This window comes from Rutidosis leptorrhynchoides, chromosome 4, assembly GCF_046630445.1.
Source record: "Rutidosis leptorrhynchoides isolate AG116_Rl617_1_P2 chromosome 4, CSIRO_AGI_Rlap_v1, whole genome shotgun sequence".
Classification (NCBI taxonomy): Eukaryota; Viridiplantae; Streptophyta; class Magnoliopsida; order Asterales; family Asteraceae; genus Rutidosis; species Rutidosis leptorrhynchoides.
In genome coordinates this window covers 357,259,054-357,270,750 of record NC_092336.1, presented here as the reverse complement: position 1 = coordinate 357,270,750, position 11,697 = coordinate 357,259,054, and positions in this window count along the sequence as shown.

Sequence of the window (11,697 nt, the reverse complement as noted above, 5' to 3'; positions counted from 1 at the left end):
TTAAAACCTTACCATATACTTATCCATATCTTATAACGAGAATTGCGATACCAATTACAGGAAATCAACAATCAGTATTTTGAATCTCGCAGCGTTACTACATCAAAAGTTATATATACATATAACCTTTATCCCTAAAAATATCTCTCATCATGAAACTCTGAACAAATTACAAGGACTAAACTTGTACATAAAGAATCCTGATGATTCTGTTTCTGATGAAATCTTTAGCGAATACCTTACTCTTTAATCGCTCTAGATCATTGTGAATGAATTTCTTCATCACACTTTGAATCAAAAATTCTACGATGGTATCGTATCTTTCTTTATAAATATCCTTAATATTTCTGAAGATACCTTCATAAATATTCTCGTTCGATATTAATTATCTCTCTGCGCTATCTGTATTATATCATAAAAGGAAACTATTTTAGTTTCTATATTCTGTGAATCTTCGAATTTAAAATATGAATGTTTTTGAAGTAGTGTTGGGAACTAATGCATGAGTTAGTATAATATAATGACACTTGATCAACGTCATTATATTACAGTAATCCATACTGAGTTTCTAATAAAGCATGATGATTCACAGTACCATCATTATGTGCCATGTTACACGACTCTTACATTCTATCAAGCCTCTAAACATATCAAGAATATATTATCTTGATAGTTCTATCTTTTACCTTGAATTCAGAAAAGCAACCGTGACTACGTCACCGGTTAAGACGAACATATATTTACTCATTCCACTCTTTTGTGATAGCTTCACTTGTACGCTTCGAATAATCGAATGGTTTTATCCATATCACTCAATGTTGATAAAACTCTAGTTCTCAACTCTAATTCGTCATGAAAATGAATCTTACTATTAGCCATGACGACTTCACTCAAATTTCGGGACGAAATTTCTTTTTACGGGTAGGTACTGTAATGACCCGAAAATTTCCGATCAAATTTAAACTTAATCTTTATATGTTTCTGACACGATAAGCAAAGTATGCAATGTTGAGTCTAGAAAATTTTGAAACGATGTTCATATATTCAATTGACCTTCGACTGCTCTCGACGATTCATGAACAACTATTTGTAATTAGATATGTGTATAAATATATAAATAGATAATTGAAGATATAATTTGAAATATTATATGTTGTTGTTATTAAAATTAATTATATAAAGTAAAATAAAAATAGAATATTATAATAATTATTATTTAAAACATATCTATATATAAATAAAGCATATTAAAAATAAATATTAAATGATTGTAGATTAGTTGATGTTCTGATTGATTTTAAGCAACTTAAATTCAAACTTATATGATTTTAAAATAAACGGTGATTCGAAAATGAGTTCTATAAATTTTAGGCTTATTAAAAATGTATTTAGGATCTAGTTATTAAATTTTAACACTTTTTATATTTTACCCATAAATGAGAGGGACAGTTGATGTAATTTTTATTAATAAATTAATGATCGAATTTTATACCATAATGATTGAAATAAATAAAGGAATTTAATTTAAAAATTTCGGATTTTTCTTAAAGACTTTTATTCGCCACTGAGTAACAACGGTGTACAAAATAATAGTCCGTAAAAACTGTCGGTAGATAGATTACAAAACCTTGACTATTTCTCTCACACGTTTATTATATTATTAATATTATATCTCAAATGGTCCCGTGAATTGATTTAGGAATTGAAATGATATTGTTTTTGTAACTGATTGATTGATTGAGAGTATCTATTATTACATTAAACTATTTCTTCCACTTGTTTCAATTATTTTTTTTCCATGAACTTAATTTACTAGATAGTCACTGTGCTCGATTGGTATTATTATCGAATCATGAAGATATATAAAATACGTATACATATGCTTTATCTTTTATTTCCTTCTATATTATATTACTCTCTTCGTTTTTGTTTTGCACAACACCCTCAACCTTCCACCACCATGGTTCCACCATCAAAAATCACCTTAAATCATCCACCTCTCTTTCATCACTCTCACTAGCTATTACAGTTACCAATTGTTTCATGTTTCAGCTATTTAAATCGAAACCACAGACAACCTCCACCACTTTAAATCACTACCTTTATGTATTTTCGTTTTTATTCTGTTTCGAATAGACCAAAACAGCTATCCATTGATTGCTACTACTTTTCCTTTATTTAAGAGATAAAGGAGTGCTATTTTATTTATTCATAGCTGTCAAGGATTAAAGCGAGTAGAACCCACTTGCTATATGATTGAACGTACTCGTTATAATATTAGTTGTGGTAGGGCCTAAGAGAATTAGCGTTGGGTCTCATTATGCGGTTTGTTATATCCCAATTTCTCTTCCTTTTACTAGTGGACCGAAAGAATTGAGCCACATAGTTTTAATATGATTTGAACCTTGGATTACCATTTACAAAACGCCATACGTCCACCACCTTTCTTTTGTTGATAACATCAAAAAAACCATACACCACTCAACCATCATATGTACTGTTATAGCCTTTCAAACAGACCCAAACACCATCCTAGCTGCTGAAACAATTACCATGATCGATCCGTTCACTGTTATATTGTCATCCAAAAACCCATTTGTAGTTCTACTATTGATCGCTGCTACAACCCGCTTTGAACCACCATTAAAACACAGTGTACGATGATGAAGAAAATTACTTGTTTCAATTAAACTCACCTGCAAACTCTGTGTTTCGATAATCTCCATAAAACCGAAACCTATATATGTGTTGCTTCATGAAATTTATACAAACTGAAACCTCATCGAAATACTGCTGCTGCTACCTCTTTGTTTCCTGTTTCAAACGAATCCCAACAGATGGTATATCGTTGTTTATATACATATATATATATATATATATATATATATATATATATATATATATATATATATATATATATATATATATATATATATATATATATATATATATATATTTTATATAGAACATCACCTTACCTCTATTGAATACCAAATTGGTGTTACTACTTTTGCTTTGTTATTAAATAAATTCAACCACAACTTGGCTATGAATTCCTTTTTGTTGGCCGACACCTCTAAACCAAAACCTCACACAAATCGCCATCACCTAACAAACCTAGACAATCACCACCCTTGAAGCAACCATCCGTACCCCTTGATAACCATCTTCAAAAACCATTAGAATCACCACCATAACCGTCGCTGTTCTACAGCCATAAACGCTATGGAACCTTCATAAATTGCTACTGTTATCTATCTTAATCTATTCGCTTCTCTCTTCCTTTTACGGTTTCTGTTTCTAATATAGATGATGGAAACAGTGAAAGATTAATTAGTGATGATTATGTTTGTGGGATAATGGAAGATGATGGATGTTAGATGTCACGATGAGGTGTGATCACTGGATTCACGATTGGCGGCTTTATTCCCACTTCTATCAATTACAGGGTATATTTTTTTTTCTATTCTAATGGACCAAATTAAATAACCTAATCTAATGATATTGGGCTTATTTAGTTATGAAGTGTGGGCCGAGGGGTTTATGCTTGGTGGGCCGAAAACATTTATGATCTGTTGGGCCGAAGAACGGGTTAAATATATGAAGGTTTGATATTAATCAGTATAACGGGTGTGGAGTAACGGTTTAGGGGTGTCTGTGTCTAGCAAGAGGTCGTGGGTTCGATTCCGGGCAATGGCACTTATTTTTTTTGGAACTTTACTTTGAGGTAGTTATTTATTTATTTATTTACTTATTATTGTTATTCTCTTATTATTATTATCATTATCATTATCATTATTATCATTATTATTATTATTATTATTATTATTATTATTATTATTATTATTATTATCTAAGAAATATTAGATACATAAAAATATATTTGCTACATAATATATAATATATTAGTATTATATAAAAATTATAAAATAAACGTATTAACACTAATTATATAAATATTTACATATAACAAACTATTGATTTTCAACATAATACTAATCACACACACACACACATATATATATATATATATATATATATATATATATATATATATATATATATATATATATATATATATATATATATATATATATATATATATATATATATAAACTATCTAAATATTAGTTATTTTAAATGAATATACAAACTAAAAATATAAGATATATAATTTAAGATATAATATATAAATTTGTTCGCCTACAATTATGTGTGTTAATATATACATAAATGCTATAGGTTCGTGAATCCGAGGCCAACCCTGCATTGTTCAGTTGTTCAATGTCATTATATGTATTTTTACTACAAAATACAGTATGGTGAGTTCATTTGCTCCCTTTTACTCTTTACATTTTTGGGACTGAGAATACATGCGCTGTTTTTATAACTGCCTTATTTAAATGTTTTTGAAAGATAGTTTGAACTGCGAATACATGAAATGCTTTTATAAATGTTTGACGAGATAGACACAAGCAAAACATTCCTCGAATGAATTATTATGCAGACAGAAGTTCTGCGAATTATTATTGAATTATGTGGACATGATAATTGCCACCATCGAATTATGTGGACATGATAATTGCCACCAATTGATATGAATGTTATGTATCGAGAGAATGATTTTATACACAGGTTGTGTGTATGTTATTTTTGTGCACGAGATATGTGTACGGTTACTAAGATTTATAAAAGATGATTTCGTACACGAGAAAAGTGTACTGTATTTAAAAGATATCGCATGTACATTACAGGTGGGTATAGGGTTCGGGCCCATTTGTACCATGCAGGATTTAAATCTTGCGGTCTATCAAAATGATGAATTTTATTGTTTTACGATAAACCTATGAACTCACCAACCTTTTGGTTGACACTTGAAAGCATGTTTATTCTCAGGTATGAAAGAAATCTTCCGCTGTGCATTTGCTCATTTAGAGATATTACTTGGAGTCATTCATGACATATTTCAAAAGATGTTGCATTTGAGTCATCGAGTTCATCAAGATCATTATTAAGTCAATTATAGTTGGATGTATTATGAAATGGTATGCATGTCGTCAACTTTCAATGAAATGAAAGTTTGTCTTTTAAAATGAAGGCAATGTTTGTAAAATGTATCATTTAGAGGTCAAATACCTCGCGATGTAATCATATGTAATGTTCTCGTCCATATGGATTTGGTCGGGGCACTACATTATCATCCTTAGAAAATTACATGCTCATTATTCTTAGTCTAGACACGTTTTACAGCATTGATTGCATAAATAGTGTATAGACAAAATTCATATCTTAGCGTATCTGACAATTCATATCTTAGTGTATCTGTTACTGTAGATCTTGCCTGATATCTTTCGTAAATTTCTCCGTAATTTAAGGGAACCTGGTACTATATATCTATGCATATTATTCATTGAGAATACCATCCAACTATCAATTGCTGTCACTAAACTCTTCATACCAAATTTTTTTTCTGAGATCGTGTAAGATGGCCTCTACGAACCAACCAAGTTCATCTGACTCCGAAGATAGCGTGACAGGAGCACACCAACCTATCAACTACCGTGATTACTGGAGAAAATGGGGGTGGGTTCGCGACATACTCACCCTATGGAGAAGGGAAGAAGGTACTCCATATCATGAACGGAATCTACCACCTAACCTTGGAGTACTTGACCCGCTCACCGGCGAACCCGTTCGCAACACTGTTTATACCCTTTTTGCAAGAATTTTTCGTCTTGAGGCTACCATTAATGGAAATAGAGGAGATATCCGACCTCTACCTCACACTGATAACCAACCAGGGTTAGTAGAAGAAGTTAGAGAACTCCGAGCTCGAGTATTAACTTTAGAGAGCACGGTACACAATTTACAAGCACCCGCAGTATCACCAACACCAGCAGCGTCACCAGCCTCAGCACTAACGGCACCAGTACCACCAACAACTCAAGTTTCAACAATCCATGCCTCAACATCTCATTCTGTACCTCGAGTATAATCATCGTTCTACGTATCGTTCTACATCAATTACCTTCGTTCTTCATGGCGATTATGTAATCTCTAATGTTTTAGAAATTATGTATTCTTGTTCTAACGGTAAATCAGATGTGTTAATATAATATTAACTCATTAAATCCATGACTGAATCTGAAGAAAATATATATGTATATATGTGTTCATAAAGATTGTAATTAAAAATTCTTTTGTACAAACTGTTAATGGTGAAAATATTTTAACGGGTAGGTAATACCCGAGGAAATATTTAACTTTCATATTAACATGTTATACTGTACATTCTTCGAATTTGATTCAAGTCATTTACTATCCTATTTACATCCACAGATATACGTATCCGTTTACAGCAAAATAACCATTTTCCTTCAATTTCATATTTGAATTTTGACCTATCAGAATCCAACAAGTGGCATAATGAAGAAAACATTGGACAAAATAAAATTTGTTAGAAACAAACAAATTAACTATAAGAAATTCTGTTAAGAATCCACGCTAACAAAATCCTAGCTAACTGATTACATTTTATTTTATCGCAGTTTATTTATCGCAATTTAATTATCGCAATTTTATTTATCGTCATTTAATTTCTGTTATTTACTTTACGCACTTTATTTATCGTCATTTAATTTTTTGTTATTTATTTTACGCACTTTAAATATCGGGACACGTATACAAGGTTTTGACATATCATATCGACGCATCTATATATATTATTTGGAATCACCATAGACACTCTATATGCAGTAATGATCGAGTTCTCTATACAGGGTTGAGGTTGATTCTATAATAATATATATACTTTGAGTTGTGATCGAGTCTGAGACGTATACAGGTCACGACACGTATTAATTAATTCAAATATGATATATTAAACTATATATGAATTATTGAACTGTCAACTGTGGACTATCGACTGTGGACAAATAAGATTGGACAATTAAAAATGAATTAAAATATTGATTATAACATATGAAACTAAACAATTCTTCAAGTTTGCCACTTGATTTCATCTTAAACCTCATTGTATCTTGACAATTACAATCTGCGATCAAACCTTTCATGATTCTTGAAAACACCTCAATCGATAGGATGAGTCAACCACACTTCATCTACGGAAGGAAAGATTTATGCATATAATTATGCACATGAGAAACTCTCGGCAACTGAGTAAAAGTTTAACACGTAGCCGCGTCAGATCCTTTGGCATTTATTAGCAAAGATAACTTTGCGATCCCTTTTCAAAGTAGCCAATTTTGTCACAGCTCCAGCAAGTCAACCTTGACTTTTCGTTCGAAACAACCTTATTATAACCTTGATTTATATGTGTGCTCTTTTATTGTTACCGGGGAACCTTTTATTATATTCCACCATGTTACCAATAGATGTACCAGCAACCTCATCGCTCCTTGGTTTAAATCTCTCCGACAAATTATTAAATTCATCTATTGAAGTCTTATCATGAACTCATTGGCACCTTGTAACGAGAATTGCCATACCAATTACCGAGAATCAGCAATCAGTATTTCGAATCCCGCAACGTTTCTACATCAACAGTTATATGTATAACATTTATCTCTTAGAATTATGATCTCTCATTCTGAAATTCTGAAAAGCACTCAGTCACAAATCAATACTCTGAATGTTGAAAAAGCTGAATGAAGCAGCAGAAACTGTAGATAACCGTAAACCACCATAATCATCGAAAGTTTGATGATAAAGATTAGTATGTTATAAAAGCTCAGAAAAGTTGGAACTAGAAAGCGGGTTGAGCTAACCATAAAGGAAACCAAGAAGAAATACAAGTAACATACCCTAAATTCATAGAACCCAGATAAATCTAGATTCGTTGAAATCTTTAGAGAATATCTTGCTCCGAAGTCATGTTAAAATCTTGCGGAAAATCTTTCTCCATCAACCATTGAACTTAGAAATTCCAAAATATCATCATCAATATCTTCGATATTTCTGAGGATATTTTCATAAATATTCTCGTCCGAAATTATATACCTCTTCGTGCTTCCTGTGTATCATTGTATTGGAAACATTCAATAGAAAATTTAGTACCGAAAAGCAGATTATGCGAAACTATGAAGAAAGCCGTGGAAAAATCACAAAGAATAAGTTTGACTTCAAAGAATCCAAATGATTCAATGTCTGCTAAAATCTTTAGCGAATATCTTGCTCATTACTCTAAACCCTTGCAGACCATAGTTTCTATCATCCTCTGATCTTAGATATCCCAAGATATTATCGTATCTTTCATTATAAATATCCTCCATATTTCTGGAAATATTTTTATAACTATTCTTACCTAAAATCATTAATCTCTTTGTACTATCAGTGTTACATCATATAGAAACTATTAGTTTCTATATTCTGTAAACTTTCGAGCTTAAAATATGAATGTTATTGAAGTAATGTTGGGAATTGATGCATGAGTTAGTATAATATAATGACACTTGATCAATGTGATTATATTACAGTAAGTCATGCTGAGTTCCTAATGGGACGTGATGATTCACAGATCATAACGTCATCATGTGCCATGTTACATAACTCTGTCATTCTGCTTAACTTCTGAACATATCAAGAAAGTATATTCTTGATAGTTCTATTCTCAGTGAATCTGGTAATTTGACAAATCATAACGTGCTATTACGTTTCTTCTTATTTAGAATATTAATAATGTTCATTCTGAAACTTATATCTACGAATTCTGGACCATTACAAGAGATGCCAAATCGCCAGAAGAAGAAACGAAGGGACAAAGCTCTGAAATAGAAATTAGAGTATAAATCGCAGCAAATAGGAGGGAGTATTAACTGTGGATGACAATGATTATAGGAAACAGAAAGGGGGAGATTGAAATATAAGGAGAAATATAAAGCCCAATGACAACAGCGAAATTACAAATCGTGGATATCAGTACGTATAACAATATAAAGACACGGGAGGATTATAAATACAATAATCCCTAGAGCATAATAGAAATAAACAGATTCTTCAGGTGGGAGTTGAAAAAGAAGAACGATCATTGCGATAGTTAGAATAAGAACAAGGATCAGAACAGGGTTAAGCATTTTCATAAATCTTTTGAATTTGGGAATTGAGTATAGAAGTGGTGAAAATAAATGGAACAGAAAAGGTAAATTTATAAAGGAAATATCAGGCGTAGTAATCGGGACAGATCACTGTATTAATTAAAGAGATCTTAATTTCCATAAATCCTGAAGAATCAGATCTTATAGATCTTCAAAATTTTCTTTAAATCCCTTGAATTTTGGAATTCAACCAAGGCAATGTCGAAAGTTAAGACGCGCCATAATTTTTAAATTCAAACCTGTCTACGTTAAAAGTTAAAAACAAATCTTTGTTTCTCATTTCATTCTTTTATGAATAGCTTCACTCGTGCTCTTCGAATACTCAAATTGTTTTATCCATATTAGTTAATGATGATAAAACTTTAGTTATCTACTCATATTCGTCATGAAAACATTTTTATTGTTAGCCATGACGACCTCGATCAAATTTCGGGACGAAATTTCTTTAACGGGTAGGTACTGTGATGACCCGGGAATTTTTGACCAAATTTAAACTTAATCTTTATCTGATTTCGACAAGATAAGCAAGGTCTGTAATAATGGAGTCTCAAAAAGTTTGAACTGTTCTTATATTCAACTGACCTTCGACTGCTCTCGATGATTCACGAACAACTATTTGTAAAGAGATACATATATATTTAAGTATAAATAGATATAAATAATAATTTGGAAAGATGGCCGCTATGAATGTTTAGACACATTTAACATTTCACATTCTTATAATATTCATATTATATTATTGTTTGTTAACGGCATTTGTATGTATATGTAAATGATTATATGCATATATAATATGGAAAGTGGTTAGTGAATTGTGTTGATTGAATGATTAAACTTTCTATATCTATGTAATATACACGTACATGCATATGCATTTGAACCCTACTCTTACATTTTCATTGCTAACCAATTCTCTTATTTTCTTCCGGTGACGCTCAATAAACCCCACAACTCAAAATATATCCCTTTACTTTACTACTCACCATCTTTTGGTACACCTCACCTTCTATTTATTTCTTTTACTTGACTAACATATATGACCAAATTAGATTCACGAGATTAAAACTGTATTGGTTGTTGAATGCTTTCCACTATCTATATCTATTTGTCTTTTTATTCTTAACCTTTAATAATGGTAAATGGATCTATACATATATGTTGTTGTCAACAAACTGAAGAATACACTTGCACACATCAAGCATCATACACCTTTACATATATGTTATTTATTTTTCTTATTATTCTCAAAACCTTCTTTCTTTTAACAACAACCAACCAAGTATCCCACTTGTAATTACTTTTGCTTCTAAGAATTTAAAAACCAAAATAATATCACCTCATCACTAGTCCTATCTCCGTATGTTCTATTTATGATCAATACCAAAGCCACAACAAAACAAATACTTTAAATCAACAAACACACTCAAGTTAACTTAACCAACCCCACTATCAATATAGAATCAATTTGATAAGGTTAGGATTCATCCAACAATTCTGTACCTGTTCCTTTCAGTAATTTACATATACATATATATATATATATATATATATATATATATATATATATATATATATATATATATATATATATATATATATATATATATATACATAAAGAAATTGATACAAAACATATTAAGTATATTAAAAACATCCACACCTTCCTTGTTTTTCTTTCTTCATGAACTCATCATTTAAAAACCATCAAGCCTCCATCACATTTTATTATTATTACCTATTGGGATCGTGAAATCAAACACAACCATCATCATCGTGATCTCCATGGTTGTTGCTATCTGTTGCTGTATTCTGTCCAAGAACCAAACCATCACCCATTTTGAGCACTTATAACCCTGCAACTTGCAGCTGCTGTACATGTCTCTATTCCTGCTTCCCTATCGTAAACCCATGAAACAGGATGACCCAATACTCATCAAACTACCTTTACTCACCTAGCACCATCCAAGACCACCAAACTAGAACAACAATCGGATTTACTTCTGTTGCTGTGGGACTGCTGCTGCTATATTATGAAACCAAGAAACAACATCATCACCATTCTAAATTTTCTGTTTTCGTTTACCATAAACAAACCACCACTAAACCATCCATTATGTACTTCAAACTAGAGTTTTCTTCCTGTTACAAGCCACCATAAATCCCACATTTTATTCGATTGATATATTATGCTATTGCTAATGAACCGACACCCCAAAACACATTTATACGGTTGCTGTTACCTTTTCTGTTTGGTCAGCCAATGCCACCACAACAACCATCATGATCGATCAAATTCAAAACACCACAATTATTGTAAGCTGCTATACGATTTTTTTTCTGCTGCTTCCTGTTATTCCTATTTTATATATCATATATAAACAATCGAACCAAACAAATTTTGTACATGGAATTAAAGCTAAATGAATTGAATTTTTAACTTACAATGATCGATGATAATTAACAAGATATATATATATATATATATATATATATATATATATATATATATATATATATATATATATATATATATATACTTATATAAATAAATAAATAAAAAGTATACCAAATACCTACTTGATCG